This window comes from Ambystoma mexicanum, chromosome 3p (assembly GCF_040938575.1).
Source record: "Ambystoma mexicanum isolate Mex_15411 chromosome 3p, UKY_AmexF1_1, whole genome shotgun sequence".
NCBI lineage: Eukaryota > Metazoa > Chordata > Amphibia > Caudata > Ambystomatidae > Ambystoma > Ambystoma mexicanum.
The window spans coordinates 682776937-682795999 of NC_090925.1; positions in this window are offsets into that span (position 1 = coordinate 682776937).

Genomic DNA, 19063 nt, shown 5'->3' on the forward strand with positions numbered 1-19063 from the left:
GTAATTGCAAAAATACCAATTATCAAAACACAGCAATACGTTTTCGGGGCCGAGGCACATTGTTCATTGTCCAAGTTGGTCACCCCCCTATTCACAAGTCCAGTGCGGGGAGCAGCAGTAGAGGTGGCAGGCATTGTAGTTCCTCAATCGACGACCCCAATGTTCGTTGCTGGTGGCGCTACGGTCGCGCGATTTCTTAGTCCTTCCGAACCCTAGCCGGCAGAATCCCTTTTTTTTTCCTTTTATTCAACAGAAACTTTCTTATACAAAAGAAAAACTTTCAACCACTTCTCTTTTCCAAATGCACAGAAAGACCCGTGCCGTAGTTCTATTTTCTTCGTCAAAGGTTGTACCTGGTGGTACCCAAGACTGTTTGATCCAAAAATAAGGTGTCGTCACTTCCTGAGGGAAGCGACGTATCAGAGGCGACGGAAGTCGCAGAACTTGAAACAGTGTTTTCCGGAAGTGATTTTTCAAATGAGTGCGGAAACGAAATGGACTGTTCCCCAAGCTCCACGGGCTCAGAGAAATTCTCCGACGCACTCACAGCGCTGTTTGCTACTCCAAGATCAGAGACTGTAGCATCAGCGAGGGGATCTGCTTGTTCTGTAACGTGTGGCGTCGGGTGAGGAAGTTTCTTGACATGCTTCGCGTGGATCCAGTGTTTCTTCCCAGCAACCCGCACTGCTGTCCGGATGACCAACAGTACCTGGTAGGGTCCCTTCCAACGAGGAGCTAGACAGGAAGACCTTTCGTAGGCCTTCACTAGGACCCAACTTCCAGGCTGTATATCGTGTCCTGGGCCCGTGAACCGTACAGGTAAAGCTGAATAAACCTGGTGATAAATGAAATACAGGTTTTTAGTTAACTGGTTACAGTAGTCTACAAGCAATACATTTTACACCTCTCTCAGGGCTTTAGGCTTTGGGAGACCCCAAATGTTACCAGTCCTCCCCATCACTACCTCAAATGGAGAAAGCCCAGTCTTAGTTTGAGGTGTGGTACGCATAGCTAATAATACAATAGGTAAGGCATCTGGCCATTTCAGTTTGGTATCGGCACATGTTTTTGCAAGCTTATTCTTTAAGATACCATTATGTCTTTCCACCAACCCAGCACTTTGAGGATGTCTGGCTGAGTGAAATCGTTTCTCAATATGTAACGCTGTGCATATCTGCAAAATTACTGCTGCAACAAAATGAGGACCATTGTCCGACCAAATTACCCTTGGGAGCCCAAATCAAGGAAATAATTCTTTTACCATAGTCTTTGCAGTGGTCATGGCAGTAGCATCTTTAACAGGGAAAGCCTCGACCCATTTACTAAAAGCACAAATAATTACAAGAACATATTTCAGATTGTTACACCGTTCCATCTCAATAAAATCAAAGTGAATGACCTCGAAGGGAACAGAAGGGGGCCCAAAGCTGCCCCTTGGAGTTACTGTCCCCTTGCCCACATTGTGCTGCAAGCAGATCATACAGTTCCGGACATGACGTTGTGCAGTCTCCAGAATCTTGTTATTCACCCAAACTTGTTCTAACAATTTCGTGATCTGCTGAGCACACACATGTGTAGGACCGTGTGCCATCGTAACCATTGCCAGTACATATGAATCAGGGAGCAACCATTTTCCTTCAGATGTATCCACCCATCATCTAGTTTCCCCATTCCTTCGGCCCACCTTTTAGATTCTTCTACTGTGGCATCAGTTTGAATATCTCGCACACACCCAATACCTTCATCCATTACATAAGCATCTTTCATTTTCCTTAGAGCATACACGTCCGTGCTAAGGTCGGTGGCCGTTTGCCTGGCTATCAGGTCCGCAAAAGCGTTCCCTTTTCCCACATCATCTATGACCTTATGATGTGCTGCACATTTCATGATTGCTAACTGCCTAGGGAGCAAGAGTGCCGAGAGCAATTGCACTATCAAGGGGCCATGCTGAATCTTGGTCCCATGTGAGGTCAGGAACCCTCTTTCCGACCAGAGCCTCCCAAAGTTATGAGCCACCCCAAAGGCGTACTGGCTATCAGTATATATATTTACTATACGCCCTTCGGAGAGTTCACAAGCTCGGGTCAATGCTATAATCTCTGCGGCCTGCGCGGAGTTATACGAAATTCTTAGTTTCAACAACTTTACTCAACGTAGTAACTGCGTAAGCAGCTGTAGATGTACCATCTGAAAGTTTGAAGCAGGAGCCATCACAAAACAGCTCCCCTTCTGCATTGTCCAAAGGAGTATCTATAAGATCTATCCTGCCCTTCGTTTCTTGTTCAGTGGTATACAGGCAGTCATGTAATTCTTCGTCACCGCAAACAGTGTTTTGCGGGAAAGGTAAGAGTTCAGCCGGATTAAGAACACAACACCTCTTAATTTGAATGTGAGGGGCAAACAGAATTAATTCATACCTTGTTAACCGTGCAGAGGTGAGGTGTTGCGTTTGAGTTTTGTTCAATAGGATATCTACAGAGTGAGGTACCATCAAAATCAAATCCTGGCCTAGGACCATTCCCTCACTCTGTTTTACAGACACGGCAGCAGCAGCGACAGCTCACAAACATCTTGGCAAAGCGCATGCGACAGGATCAAGGGCGGAGGAGTAGTAGCCGCACGGCCTATTCTTCCCTCCGTGTTCCTGTGTTAACACAGCCAAAGCACATCCATCACATTCATGCACAAACAACGCAAAGGCCTTGTAATAATTTGGAGTACCCAGAACCGGTGCAGAGCATAACGCGGTTTTGAGAAGCTCAAATGATCGTTGATGATCCGATTTCCATGGCAGTGGCAGAGAAATGCCCTTCTTCGTCAAAGCCAACATCGGTTTTATCACTAGTGAAAAGTTTGGGATCCACAACCTACAGTAAGAAGCCATACCTATTAAGGCTCTGACTTCCTTCTGTGTATTTGGAACAGACATGCCAGAAATGTGTTTTATTCTTTCAGGTGTCAATCTTCTTCCCTCCTTTGACAGGAGGTAGCCTAAATAGGCGACCTCCTGACAACAATATTGAAATTTTTTGAGCGAAGCTTTATGACCATTTTTAGCTAGATGAACAAGCAACAGTACAGTGCCTTCTTTAGAAGCACTTTCAGAGTCTGCAGCCAAAAGCAAATCATCGACATATTGAAGCAGTGTACAAGTAGGTGGCAATTCAAGGGTGTCGAGCTGCTCTTTCAAAGCTCTACTATAAATGCTTGGACTTTCAGTATACCCTTGAGGTGCCCGAGTAAATGTAAATGAACGTCCCCCCAAGGTGAACGCAAACAAATATCTACTCTCCTCATGTATAGGAATGCTAAAGAAAGCATTTTTAAAATCCACAATGCTGAAGTGCGTAGCCGTAGCAGGGATCATTGTCAATATCGTTGTTACATCAGGCACAATCGGAAATTGTGGGGCGACGACTCTGTTAATAGCACGAACATCAATTATGAACCGGTATGGGATTGCATTGTCGCCTTTCTTATAAACAGGCAAAATCGGACTGTTACATAAACTACCTGAAATCTCCTCGATCACCCCACGATGCACATAATCGGAGACAATACATTTCAAAGCACGCTCGCCCTCAACTGATATTTTATACTGCGGAATGCGTGGTAGTTTAATTCCATGTTTCAAAACTATTTTAACGGGCTCAATCTGTAGTACCCCGACATCATTGTCGTCAACCGCCCATAAACATTCCGGGACAATGCTAAACTCAGGAGGCAAAGGTCGAATCAGAAACTGAGAATTAGGAAGTTGCTGTGGTGAAACCGTCAGCCGTACTCCATCAGAGGAACAATGAATTACTGCATTCAATTTCTTTAATAAATTTAACCCCAGCAAATTCTCTCCACAGTTCGAAGTCAAAAGAAAAGGGCAATGGTCCGTAAAGGGACCCAAAGAAACAGACACCGGCGAAGAAACCGGACAGATAATTGGTATACCAGAAAACCCTACAGAAACATTTGTTTGCCCTGACAGTGGAATGTTTGGAACCCGAGAATGATCAATGGAGCACTTCTGTGCTCCAGTGTCTATCAAAAAATGGTGTTTCCTATTCCCCACTAATAATTCAACGTAGGGGCCTCTCTGTTTAATGGGAATAGGTGAAGGTTCCAAACCCTGCTTCGGGCAGTCCTAATGAAATAGAGTATCGTCGGAAGGAAACTCTTCAGAAAGGTAGGCAGCAGAAGGGTGATCAAATATGTTCCTCGAGTCCATACTTGAGGTCTGATTTTCCCGTGAAAAAGGTTGCTGAGGATCTTGCAAAAACTGTCCTCTATCAGGGCCCCCTGCTCCGGGGGGGCCCCTAGGTCGTCTACCCATACTCCCAAACGCACTGTTTGACCTTTGTCGAAGGACGGGGCACTGTGCTCGCCAATGACCCTCCTGGCGGCAATAACCACATTGATTAATATTCACAGAACCCAAAGGAGCATTTCCTTTTGGGAGATACTGACCTCTGGTCTGTGTCGTGCCTCCTCTGGGGTTTCTAACAATTTGTTGTAATAATACTTTGGTTTTCAAATCTCCTTTCCTCTTCTCTATTTTCTCCTTCTCATTATTAACACGGTTCTCATAATACTGAGCCATGTGCAAAACTTCAGATTGAGATTTTGCCTGCCAAGCGCTCTCAGAGAACATAATCTGTGATTGGATGTCGGGCAACAATCCACGTACAAATGTGTCCACAAACAACCTTTTCCCAGACCCTGTACCCAAGTCCTGCCCACTGAAGTCAGAAAATACCTGCTCGAATCTGTTAAAGAATTCGGTGGCGCCTTCAGTTTTCCCTTGAACACAGGCCATAAGCTTGTCCCAAATAATTATTTTCTCTGGAATTATAGTTTTTAATTTTGCGACAATTCTATCCGGCAAAGTAAGTATTACCTGAGGTGGTTTCTCACCTGCTGGTCTTTCCCCATCAACCCTAATCATATTAGCCCACGTATCTCCCAACCCTGGCACATCGTCTATTGTCTGAACCTGCTTCCATACATCTACGGGTAGGAGTACAGGGAATAGCAAGTCAATATCACTTAAGGTGAACACAGAGGACTGCAAGACGGACTCTATCTCTTTGTAAAACCCTGTTGGGTTTTTCCTAATATCGGGAACTGATTGTCTAATAGTGTTCACTTCCTGTCATGAAAACGGGACGTGAACAAATTGCGATACATAATGCGCAGGGATATCCACAGCGGGTGCACCAGTCCCAGCGTTAGCGGGAATCTCAACCTTTGGGACAAAGGTCGGAGGAACCTCTCTCACAGGCAACTGAGATATAGGTACCTTTGGCCGCTTACTAAGCAACAGAGCCAGGTCGAGCGCTAAGGCAGCCGAAGAAGTGTTGGGCGAAAAAGCCCTTTTACAAATCCCCAACAACTCTATGGGGCAACTAACCTTCTTTCTTACACATTTTTCTTGCAGGTACTGTACCATTACCTTTCTTTGCATTTCTACTGTATACTGACTATACGTGTCATATACTTCATCTGGCGGAATCGATGAATCCGAGATCCATCGAATCGCATGTTTGGTACAAATTCGTACTTCCTCAGGTGCCGATCTACGACACGGAAGGAACCGTTTCTGTACATACATACTATCGTCTTCATCATCCTCATCTCGTGACTTTTCAAAGTCCTTCCTATACTCAAACAATCTTTCAACATGACCATGTACTTTCTGCTCTGTGTCCCTCGAAAGTGCCAAAGCATTTAGATCTCTTACCCCTTGTGGAAGATCCGAATTTTGTAATCTACCCCACATCACACATAAATGAGTCCCCAAACCTTCGATAAAAACATTTTTCTCGGGAAAACTGTTCAAATTAGATAATGTGGAAAAAAAATCAACTTGATCACCTTTCTCCATACAGTGCTTAGCCCATGCAAACAATTCCCGTTTCTTGTCTACAGAAATAGTATTACGAGTGACAATCTTTGACCCTGCACCTTGATCAACTTCAGTCAATACGGGACCACTCGGGAGCGGAGGTGCAGGTAAATTTACTAAGGGTGCAACTATCGGCGCAGGAGGAAGGGGCGGTGCGATAGGTGGAGGAACAACAACTAGAGGAATAGGAACAATAGGTTGTGCAGGGGGAACAGGAATAACAGCAGGAATGGGCAGAGCGCCCAAAAAGGGATCATACAGAGGTGGCGCAGAGGCACCAGGCCTGCGTTCGTTTAACAATTTTTCAATAAATTCTTCAGAAACATGGAAATCTTTAGAGGGGTAAATTTTCTGGATTCCGAGTGAAAAAGCCCTATTCATATTTTTAACTGATTCTGAATGTTTTTCTTTATCATATAACAACGCTTTTTCTGCATTTGTTTTATGACGGCGTGCATGTTTATCCCTACTTTTAAGCTGCTGTAATGCTTCTTTTTTCCAATTCTGTAAAACATCAAAGGCTGCAGGTCTAGCCTTCTTTTTTTAGCAAGACCGATTCTAGGTATTCAATACGGGGGATCTCAAACTGCCATTGATTGGCCACTGAAATTCGGAGGCATGTCTGGTCTGTCTGTGCCAAATATCATTAAATACTATACTACCAATGCCATACTTACAGTACATAGTACATGCCGGCGACCCCTCCTGTGATGCCGGATGGCTAAATTCCAAAAATTGTCGATCGCTGCGGAACAGAGCCCTAAAGCAGCTAGACAATTTCCCAGGAATTTCACAAAAAATTGGTGTTACCTGGTCAATAATTGTGTCTGCAGATACAATACGCCAAATTCAAATTGTCAGGGTTAAATTAAGAGCCGGGTCACGACTGCACCTGACCAAACCTAAGGAGGACCGTACGGTTTACCAAAGAACTTACCTAACGAATTTTACCTTGTGTTTGGTGGTTTCGACAAATCTGCCCGCCTCAAAAAAATGGACCCTCGTCAAGATGCCGTGTCAGACCACACGACTATCGTCCAAGGATCGGATCGTGCAGCGCTGCCGAGGTATCGCGTCTCGTTCGGTCGGGCCCGCAGTATCACACCGTCCGATCCCGGTTTGATAGTCTGCGTCAACCTTCAATGATCCGGCATCAATCTTGAGGGTCCCTATTCGGGCACCAACTGTGAAAACAAAAAAATTGATATGAGGCTGGGAAGCCCAAAGGAAACACACCAACACAGGTTACAAAGGACATACAAGTGCTTTATTTAAAAGCTACAACAGTTACCAAAGTCAATTGACAAACGGATAGCTATTCGGCTCTCAGAGTAACGTAACGAACTTCAACGAGGGTTCGATGCATTAGTAGAGAGACCGTACATTGGAATATTTGGGTCTTTTATATGGTTTGTCCAGCCCTTGGCCAACCCACTCGCGGGTTAACCATTCTTGGGATCAGGCCTAGGGTTCCTTGCCAGGTCAATCCTATAATGTATGCATTTTGATCAGTTTCGCTGATATAGTTGTTCATTTACACATAAGTCAGCAATAGGACAAGGTCTCAGTTCTCGACCCCGACAATTCTCCCGGGGTCAGCTGGGCTGTCCGCGGACCTCCGGGCAGGGAGGCCCCAACTCCTCCCGCGTATCCCAAAAATGAGTATGAGGCGCACACAAGAAGCAAGGTGGTTCTGCTGTTTATTAAACAACGGCAGGGATGGGTCTAGGATCGTACGCGTCCGTCCTGACTCTCGAAATTCGTGGGGCTCGCAGGCCCTTTTTGCCTCAGTATGACTCGCTACTTGCGTCACCTGGGAAAGTTAGCAAAAAACCTATCGTCACTCTGGATTGGTTCCTCGAGTGGTAGGGTTAGTATAGCATACGTATAGAGAACGCTGTTAGTGGTTAAGGGTCAGTCAGGTGGTATACTTGGGTTGTCCCTTCTATTAGATACATGAAAATTGTTACACGAAGACCCCTGATGATTGGCTAATGTTAATGGCGTCAGTGATGAGTGCCCCATGTTCTGATTGGTCCACTCGCGAGCCCCCCAGCCTGGGACCATCGTTGTTCCCAGCTCGCGGTGCACCTGTCATTTGCAACAATATGTAACTATGTGTTTGTGCAGACAATGCGTGAATTTGCTCATATGCTTGAGAGCAGACTATTCCCACCGCCGTAGGTGTCCATTGGGTCATTTCATTGTTGCAGTCTGTGTCTCAGAACGTGGGACTCCGGCGACTTCTCTCTCCTGGGTCTGGCACCCTGTCAGGTTTGGCTTGGTTACGTGAGGAGAGACCGTGGTTGAGGCAGAATTCTGCACATTTAAAATTGTATTTGCCTCTGCGTATCTGGCTTAGTTTGCAGGTGTGACCTTGGCTTCGTCTTGTGGCATGCGAGTTGCAACATTGCCCCCTCGGCTGTCAGTTCTCGCTGGGCTCATTCTGCAGGGTCAGCAATTGTACTCTTGCTCGTTCAATGTTCGTGGAGGCTCTTGCTTGCGGCCTACTTGGGCCTGGTGCATAGGTGGGGATGTTTGATGCACGGCACTTTAAGTTACGGTATCATATTGCTTTATCTCCAGTATCATTTCTTCGTTGCATTTCTCATCACAAAGCATGGGTTAGGAGAAGCATCAGCAAGCATTTTAGATGAGTGCTTTGTGCGTCTTGCGTTTCTGCATTTTAAAACCCTATGTGAAAAATAATAAAGATGCGCGTCAGTGGGTGTGTCCGTCACCTACGTCATAGCACTGGATATGTTCTTCGTGTGGATTGGTGTGGGGGTGTCCAGTGTGCATGGTTGCACGGGTATTCTGACCGTTGGCTAGGTCGTCATGGCATCTCTAACGATGTGTTTATTTACTGTTGAATGGTTCAGTCGAGTTCATCCATGCCGCAGGTGTCGGCTTGGGCAGGGCAGGCTGGTGGGCACATCCGTATGTTCCTGTACCAGGGTATTTGGTTGTCTGGTAGATAGGCAAATTCCTCCCGTGGCGGGTGTCTGGGCCGCGATCCTCTAGGCCAGGGGCGTGAGGGGATTGGGGGGAGTCTTTTGTCCCATTCTCCCACTTGGAATATTTGGGTCTTTTATATGGTTTGTCCAGCCCTTGGCCAACCCTCTCGCGGGTTAACCATTCTTGGGATCAGGCCTAGGGTTCCTTGCCAGGTCAATCCTATAATGTATGCATTTTGATCAGTTTCGCTGATATAGTTGTTCATTTACACATAGGTCAGCAATAGGACAAGGTCTCAGTTCGCGACCCCGACAAGTGGCCTGCAGGCATATTAATTATTCGTGTGTGCGGAGGTCACAAAGGCCAGAATCTTCTCAGAACGTCATTCAGCCTCCATTTTGATGTTCAGGGTGACTTCAATATTACAAGAGAACCTAAAATGGCGGCTAAATCCAAGATGGCGACTTACATTACTTTCTTTAAGGTCCCGCCGCGGAGTCTATTCGCATGATATTTTAGACAACTTGGCGTAGGCCAACACACATCCAATTACTGCGATAGGAGGCATAATATCATTTCGATTCCGACAGTATCTCCTTTTGGACCAAGGGTTGGAGATTCATTGGTATTCTCCTCAGGTGTTGTGTGACTGGCATTATGGACTCATCGATATGGAGAGTAATGGAATCTCCTTTCAGACATCTTAGGCCTTTGAACAAAGCAGGAAGACTTGAGTGATTGTATAATGCTGCATGGCATTTGACACTGCTGCAATTTTCATCTCAATGGCTGTGAGGCGGCCTAATAAGTTGCTTCTGGGGACCTCCCCTTGTAGTGCGTGAAGTTCTGCCAAGGCACATTTCCCTTTATATCTGAGCATTGTGGAAAACTTTGTGATTGTGTACTGGGACTTTTGCAGCCCACAGAAAGACTTTCAGTTCCAATGGCTTTAAAAGTGGTGGGTGTGTCATGTTACGGAATTCTCTCTCTCCTTGTTTGTTTATTATTTTTTTTCAGGGTCACACCTGTATCGATGACAAATGTGGCCTGAAGTTCACCTACCTGTATTGTTGACATCGCTTTCAGGCGATGTTGCTACGTCCTTCAGTATGTATGCACAGTTGTTCTTACTTCTTTCTTTGGATAGGGGAGGGAAGGGAGATCTTTCTTGGATATGTCTCACATGGCTAACAAGATATTTTTGTGCTGATGTCTCTTCTCGATGCTGAACTACGCATGTTTTCTTGTCTGGCGGACGTGAAGATGTTTCCATGTCTTCGGCTGGGTAGAGAGTTGCACACAGTTATCAAGTGATTCTCTCTGCCGCATTTAGCACATTTGTGTCCAAATGCAGGGCATCTCGAACCTTCTTCATGAGGAAATGGTAGGCCACAATGGTAACATTTTCTTTTGAGGAATATCTTCTCGAGGGATTGTCAGTGATGTATTTACCTTTTCCTCCTTGAGTAATCTGATATAGTTGTTCGTTTGCAGGTCCTTTGTTCTGTTGGCATGGTCAGGAAAGTTCCCCACGTTCAAGAGGGGTTAATGTTGTGTGCACTATAATTGTGACTGTGGTGTGGTGAGCTGGGCTGGATATTGCAATTGCATATGTATCCAGTGTAGTTAATTGTGAATGGCATATGTTACTGTAGTATTACTTTTGTTCTAATTAATACATATTCGACTTGCACGCACAGAGAAAGATGAAATGCTGAAACCACCAAAGGAAATATAAACATGATTCAGACGAAATGTGCTATAGAATGCCCAGAAGCAAGCAATTAGGGGTTTCTTAAATGTGCATACGGGAAAGGGAGGGGGATGCTGTCCTGAAGAACCCAGGGTAAAGGAGACATGACATTTATTAAACTGAAATGCCCACTGAGGAACTTACAAAGGGAATGTATACATCTACGTAGTAAGCTTTTGTAAATTAAAGTAGAATTTCTAGCCAGCAGTTTGTGTGGTGAATTTAAGGTGACTGGGAAAATCTAGGTCTGCAGGATTGAATGTTGAAGGAGGAAAAATGATTAACCAAGTAGATGGCCAACCGTTGAACAGGGCACAATGCTTATGGCTTGTTAGTTACGCAGTAGATAGATGTAATCTCTGTAAGTGCATTTAAGTTTGTGCACCCGGCCATTTGTTTTAACCAGCAATAAAACATGGGCCGAAGTGGCAGTGGAGACCAAAGTAATCAATGCCCAGAAATTTCAATTATATTCTCAGATGTGCCACGCATGTAGAAATGGGAATCATTTAGATTATAATGCTTCAATGGCCCAGTAAGCCAGGGCGGATGGGCTAGTTATTATCCGTTCAAAGAGAACTGTTTATTTGGCCTTCCTCATGTTGTTCAAAGTATCTTTGCAAACCATGTACAATTATGTTTAAGGGCTCAGGCTAGTTGTTACCAGTCAAGAATGATGTTTGCACACAAATGTTTAACTGTGTGATGTCATGACCTACCATGGATGATTCCCAAGAAGGGGTGTGTTATGAATATGATCTGGAGATGGTAGTTAAAATAACAAGTGTCCAATGAGAATGGAAGAATTGGATAAAGATGGGATATCTTTGTAGACGTTTTGTCCAAGCACATGGGGGGTGGATTGTAATGAAATATATGAGAGTGTTTGAATTGATGCAAAAAATTATTTAATGTGTTCACTTATGTGGCTCAGTGAGACTTGGGTTAGTTTCACTCTGCAGCGTCCTCTAGCTCCTCCCCGGATAAATACAATAAGTACAAATAAAATATTATTATTTAGTACAATCTCTGGATAAGTACCATAAACTTGCTTTAAGTTCAAATGTGCACTTGTTCCTTAAGTGGGGGAAGGAGGGCTGCTTTGGTATAAGGTGATTAGGTGCCCACCCCTACTTTTCATTTCAATCTGCGATGTTTTGGAATCTGCTCTCACTTCAGTTTGGGCCATTTGTAATATGGTTGCTAGAGGGAGTGGTTCACAAAGTAGTTTGTTTCTAAAAGAGGATCACGGGCAGCCTCCGATGATTCTCAGTTCGATTGCCTCCTAATTTGTAAACTTCTGAAAGTCACAGTGGCCCACTAGCTTGCAAAGAGTGTCCATGGACTGGCCTACCATCTGGCATGTTGTGTTGAATGTGTCATTCGTGTTCCACGTTTTGTTGGGGGTGAAAGTAAGTGCTTGGTGCTTCCATGAGTCCTGCATATGTTTCTACCTCACCTGGTGCGAAAGTGGGCATTAGATCTTTTTAATTTCCTACTAAATTCAATAGCAGCCTTCTGGCAAATTTGTTAGGTGTGCGTTCATAATGGGCGGCAAGGTAATTCTCAAATCTTCAAGGCCAGCACTCCCATCGTGGACCAAGTTCCTTCTGGTCATTCATGTCAAAAGGTACTGGCCTGTGGAGAGAAGCTGTGCTGGGTGCATCTTCCTCTGCCTGGCATTTGCGGATGTGATGATATGCATGTATCATTAGGAGGTTAGACATCATTGAGGGTATATTGTGATTCTTCACTCTGACCTGTTTTTTTCCTTCTGTTTTCTGCTTTCTTGATTTTCTTTGGGTCTCTGGCTTTAGGATAACCGTGCACAGGAGCCTCATTTAGGGGTCACCAGGGGTCTCCCTTGCTACCGCTGTGGTCTCCTTTGCTACCCCTAAATGCCATGTGGCCATTTGTCTTTTTGGGATTCCATACAATAATTGCTAGATCCATTAAAGGTTTATTTCAGACACACTTCAGGGGGCGAGTCACTGATTTAGTCTGTTCTTAAACACCTAAAATTCACAATGCAGACAAAATACTCCAAAAAGCATTTAGAGTAGAAAAAGCATCAATTTTGGACTATGTATTTTGCTTTTCGAAAGTTGCAGTTTTAGCATTTTTTTTCTGCATATAAATATGGTGATCCATTCTTGTATGGAATATATATCATGTTACAGTAATATTGTAACCACATTTTTCATAGTGTATTTAGCAACAATGCTATGTGATGCCACTTCCTGTTTTGTCAAGGGGTAAACAAACGGTCGTGTTCCATCGTGTCCTGTGATGGCACTTTGGGGTGGGGTCAAATGACATCACTTCCTGCGATGTCATCAGAGGTCAGGGGGGTCATGTGATGGCACTTTCGCTACCCCAGGCATTCTGGTGAAATGACGTCCCTGACCGTGCCCATTGCAGCCGGAGTTTACATGACATTATTTCATCACACTTTTTAAAATATTTCCCACTGCTGTCTTTCAGCGTGATGTTACTCAGGGGCAAGTTGGATTGTGCAAATATGTTTAAGCTGGCACTGTTTTTTTCCCTTCATTGCCCTTCTTGCCTGTGATGCCCACAGGTGGGGCAGTGTTACTATACTTTTAATAGCACTGTAAGTGCACCTTGGCGAGGCTGGCTTCCCTAAATGTACTATGTAGCATAGGTACTCCTCCGCAGAGATATACCAAACCTTTGTGATGCAGCAATCTGGGTGCTTCTCATCAACGCAGAATACCCCTAGAGATGCTGATATTTGCGTTTCGGAGAAGGGGTCCCGTGCTTTTTAATTGGATTGGAGTTGTGCTTTCTTTAAGAGCCATTATTCTGATAATGGCAGAGTCTCGGATGATGCAGTGAGTTAGCCAGGCGCTGCTGTGATATATTCACCCTGGGGGTGGCTGAAGCGGCTGCCTCTCATTCCGAGGACCTTAAATCTGACCCGGGTGAAATCTGTTTATACAGTGCTTGCCAACATAGCGCCTGTTTTGTAGCACTGTAAGGTTTTTCAGAGCAGGTCGGTGGTGATGTTTTTAGGGCACCCCTGCTCCACCATGTTTTCACAGAGAATGGGCTATACCTGAATGGGCAGCACCAGCACTTCTCTTAAGCCAGGGTTTATACGCTTTCTATTGGCCAACATTCATTTTTAAATGGAAAGTGCCTTGACTTCCAAGTAGAGATGCAAACTGTTGAATAGGCACAGAGCCAGCACTTGCTGACAGTCTTAGCAGGGAGTTAAATGAATGACTTGGATAGTATGTTAACTCCTTGCTAACCCTCCAAACGTGTCATGTGCACAGTGGGAGGGAAGCATGTTGTGCTCTCGGGGACTTTACAGATAAGAGCATTTAACACAGCAGCGTTCTTGGCCACGCCTTGTCCTGTCAGCAACACTGGCACAGTCTTGGCGCACTTTCAGAGGTGCTAGCCTGGCTTGAAATCTCCTTATTTCAAGATGGACTAGTCAGTAGACGTGCAGGTGCTGGGGAAAGAGTACGTCAGGTGTGCCGTGCATGTGGCGGGCAATGCCATAGCCAGGAGAGTTGCCACGTCTGGAAAAGACCCGGGGCTACGCTGATGTTGGAACTGTTGGGACTGGGGGCTAGGTAGTCTTTTGGCTGTAGCTCCTGAGATTCTATCCGGGGCTACAACCAAAAGATCAGGGGCTATAGCCCACTTAGCCCCCCCTTAGCAACGCCCCTGGCCATAGCCCAGCACGCCTTCCAGTGGTACCTGCTCTTTGGCCGTAGATTTCAGTGGTAATGGATTCACGTTTAACCTGCAAGTCCAAAGTCCCAACCGTGGTATGCTAGAAGGTGAGTTAATGTGTCTGCCACAGAGATACTTAACTCGTGCCGTCTCCGTCTCCAATCACTGCCAGGGCCCTGCTTCTTGCTGTGTGACGACATTGGGCCTCATCTCCATGCCATCAAATTAGAATGCTGTGAATTTAAAATGTATAAAGTTTTATTGGTGATGACGAAACCTAAATAAAATAAATGCGTTTCTCTTCAAAATTAGACGTAATAAATTAGCCTAATTGTGGGTAACCCTTGCACCCATCATGCATTTAACATGCTAGTAAAACTGATCTTTAAATGAAACCTTCTTCTTTAGTGCTAGAATTGCGAAACTCGGTGTACATTTAATAAGTGCTCGTCTCGTCGTCAAATTTAAACCACTTCTTTATAACGAAAGTGGCTCATGTTGTGTTATATTGGTGTTCACGGCTTCAATATGTAAGCAACCTAAAATATAAGTAAAGCGATCAAACTCCCAACCTGCAACAACCTGGATCACAACTGTGGAATCTTTTAAATAAGTGTATATCTAGACTGCCAGTGCCTGAATACAAAAATCAACCTGTGTAGCCAGTGGCTCCAAAATTGAGTAACATGCAGACATGATAGACTTCCAGGTGCATCCAATTCTACTTTTGCGAGCTTTAGGTCAAATATTACATTCCTGAAGCCTTTGGTTTGCATTGATTAAAACAGGCAGGGTCATTGTGCCTAAAGAAGTCATTGGCATTAACTGTGTTAGTGATTTAATCTCTCTGCACAGAATATTAGTGGATCACCAGTCCATTGCAATTCATCTATTAGTCCGCCGTCTCGACGCTTCTTGAACGTATTTCTGTCTCTGCTAGGATCGCTCCACGTTTGTCAGCACGCTGCGATCTCGGAGGGTGTTTTTTTTTAAAAAGATGATTTAATGTCACATTTTCTGCTAAGGGGAGATTGGGTTTACAATAGCTCTTTTTTTATTTTGCACAACAGATGTGAAACCAATCAATACCACTTTCTCTAATGTCACGATTTATTTTGGCATTTTCTGGTTTGCAGGCGCAAACTCTGATGTAAGCTTACATTGTTGATGACAAAGGAATGGGTCCTACATTATGTTGGCCCCTCCCATGTCTCGATATTCTAGGAAGGAATAATGCACATCATTTATGGCATCTGCCCCCATCCCGCAGATGTGAGAGATGCTACTCATTAAGGCAACCCTACCCCAGAGGGATCGAAGAGGAGCTGAATTTTCAGGCCATGGAGGATGACAATATGCTGTAACCAAGATGACGAAAGCAAATTGCGTCACTGCTGGTGCTGACACATGTAGAAGCAGTAGACACTAAGCAGATATGCATCCACCACGAAGATACACGAACAATAGGTCAAACTGAATTTAGACAAGAAGGATATGCTTGCATCCAATAGACACTAGAAAACCTATGCTTCATAAATACGCTGGAAAGCAAGATGCATAAGAATACATATAAATCCTGCTTAATGCAGAAACTCAACAAGAATGGGGTGTCATTTTGAGTAAGGTGGACGGTGCAATCATGTTGGAATGAATGGGAAGACCTCAAGAAACCTTGAAGCTGTACGGTGACCTAGTTTGCAGAGTTAGCAGGAAAGTCCAACCTGAACAGCCCAGACAATAACTGCACAGCCCTTGCCAAAGCTGCCATGGAAGGGAAGGTTTGGAACAGCACCCAAGGGAACAGGCGACAACTGTTTCCTGCTGTGAGACACATTGCTCTTAGATTAAGCAAAGAAACAGATAAATCTGGAAGGTAAGATTCCTAGTAACTCGAGCTTAATATTGGGAAAAAGATAGCTCGAAGAAGTCTCTAACAGACATAAAGGGTAAAGACACCAGAATTATTAAGGGCTAAAATCCTAGAAAATGCTGAGCAGAATAATCCAAAATTACGTCTCCACACACGTGACCCGCAGGTGGAGAATAATGGCTATTGCCTAGCTTCAGGAACAGGCATGGTGAGGCCTTCGCTCCCAACATGTTCTCCAGACAAAGAATAAAGATATGCCACATCCTGGCTTGGAGCCTAGAGAATCAGAGGTGGTAACCTAATTGCGATAAGCAGCACCTTTGGGCTGCTCCCCCTAGCTACTATTGTTGCACATGTGCTGATAACCTTCCCAATTGCCAAGGCTGAGAATGTCCATGCTAACCAATCCCTATCCCCACAATAGCGTTACCCCATACATGTTGCGCTAGCCAATAGAATTTTCCGTTGATGATTCCCCTTAACCAATTCCTCAACCTCATAGGCTTTTTTTGTAATTTAGAATATGATGAAACGTTGGTTGTGATGTAGTTCTTGTTTTTAAACTGTTGTCAAGACTCCGAGTAATTGAGAGCTTGGACATTCTATTGATGTCCACAGTTGTCACTCTTTTATATGGATTGTGAATAAACAGGTATTTGCCAAAGTTTTGGACTCTTCCGTTATTGGTTGTGGGATTTCCCCGGCCTGTCATGTCTGCTAACCTGGGGTTTCCCACCCCACCTTTACATGTGGTAGCAGAGGACAGTTGACCAATGCCCTCGAATTATCAGTGTTTCTTGCCGCGAGCCTGAGGACTACGGAGTGACGCATGGAGACCGGAGAATCACGTGTGAACTGAGACGGTCATCAGGAGCCCCCTTGGATAAACCCCTGCCTGCTCCCCGTAGGCCGGTAGGTGTAATGAGATCATCAATTTGACAAACAGAGGTGGAAGGCATTTGGTGTTCTGTTGTATAAGTTTGGGGGAAATGATAGTTTATTTTTGAGAGTTTACCTGTAGCCAGGGTTAAGGAAGGTGGCTCCTTAAACTCAGAGAGGGGGTATTGAGTATCGGGGGGGAGGGGGAGATAATTTATCCTGTATCAAAGGCATGGAAGAAGGTGCCACACCCTGAGGGGCAGTTTGAAGAGGAAAGGATACCATGTCAAAGTACAACAGGAAGACGGCCGTAGGGGATTTTGTGTGTTCTGTTTTGGGGGTGCATCCAGATGTGTAGAGATTGCTGGTGCCAGTGGTAGATTGTAGGGAAGATTGTGGAGAATTGACGGAAGGATGGTTTATTCATCAGCGGTGTGCGATAACCGAGCAAGAGTGAAAAGTTGGTTTAAAGTTGTGAAAAGGAGGTTTAATTGGTATTGGTTTATGTCATAGGAGCATGCAAAGGTTTGGTTTGGAGTGAAGGAGTGGAGTCCTGAACATGAGTGGTGTTTGTGTTGTACGCCAAAACTGGTGGTGTTGAGGTCAAGAGGTGTGGGAAGAGGGGTAAAAAAGTGTTAGATATTGAAGAAAATATTGTTGAGAAATTGTGAGAGTAGAGATGAAAAATCTTGAGTGTAAGAGTTTTAAAGGTCCAGTAAATAGCGGAAGTCAAGAGTGTGACATGCCATCATTGGAGACACTCCCCTTATGCACCTGTGCAAGTAAAGCGCAAATTGGGCTTGTGAGACAGTGGGCAAAATGGTTAAAGCTTGGCCCCAAGGTGGCGGTCTTTCAAAATCTGTGCTGCAACACATTACCAAATATTTACATGCTGAATATAAGGGAAAGAAGCTACTGAATAGACTGGCTGTTTTAGAGCTGTGGAAGATGTTTGGGGATGAGGTGGAAGATCCATCCGATAGGGAGCAGGTGCCTAATCAGCATGAAGGGGAGGGCACAGCGCCCATGGCTCTTCCTAATCTCTAGAGCACTGATCCGCCAAACGAAGGACAGGGATTTTTCCCATTGAAAGAAAAGAATTAAAAGCAGCGTCCGGATATACAAAACCTGTATACGTCCCCTCTATCCCCTGCGTAAAGTCCTATAACCAGAAATCAGTGTCTGTAAGATCAGTACAATGAGCAATGATCCCAAAGACAAGGAAGGGGAAGCTACAAAAAGAGGACGAGGTACAAGAGAGCACAGAGTTGGAAGTCGAAGAAAGCATGGGTAAACATATTGGAAGAAGTGAAAGAACAGGAAATAAAGTTAGGGCAACTAAAGAGGAGACAAAAAGAAGAGATCAGCAGGGAGGTAGAGTAAAGGAGAGAGAGAACAGGGAAAAAGTGAAGCAAAAGAAAGAGAAGGAATAACAAAAGGAAGCAGAGTAGAAGTGAGTGAGGGAAAGAGAAGAAGAGAGCAAAAGACGAAGAGCAAAGTTGAGGGAGGCGGAGAAGTTCAAAGACTCATTAAAGAGCATATACATCGAAGGAGAGAGAAAAATGAGGAACGGGAGCAGGAAAGAGAGGAGCTGGCAGAGGCGCTTTAAAGAAATGGAGGATTTGCTGAAGAATAACACTCTTCCAGACGAAGATGACGGAGAAGCGATGAGGAGGATCAGGAGCCTCTATTGAAGCAGGAGGGACAGTGGTACTATTCATAATGTAAAAATGATTGTAGTTGGATCTCCACAGAGGGAGGAGCCTCGCCTCTAAAATGACTAGATGATGAAGAAAGTGAGGATGATTTTGAGATGATGGGATCTGATGAGGTAAGTGGAAAGGAGGAAGAGGAAGGAGCTGTACAAGACACCTCCACAGGTGGACCCCAGTAAAGGAACTAGAGTGGGTCGATGTGGAAGAAACAGAAGGGGGGAAAGTCTGAACATGTGACACACCCCAAACATTCAAAGGGGTGATTGCACAGTTTAGAA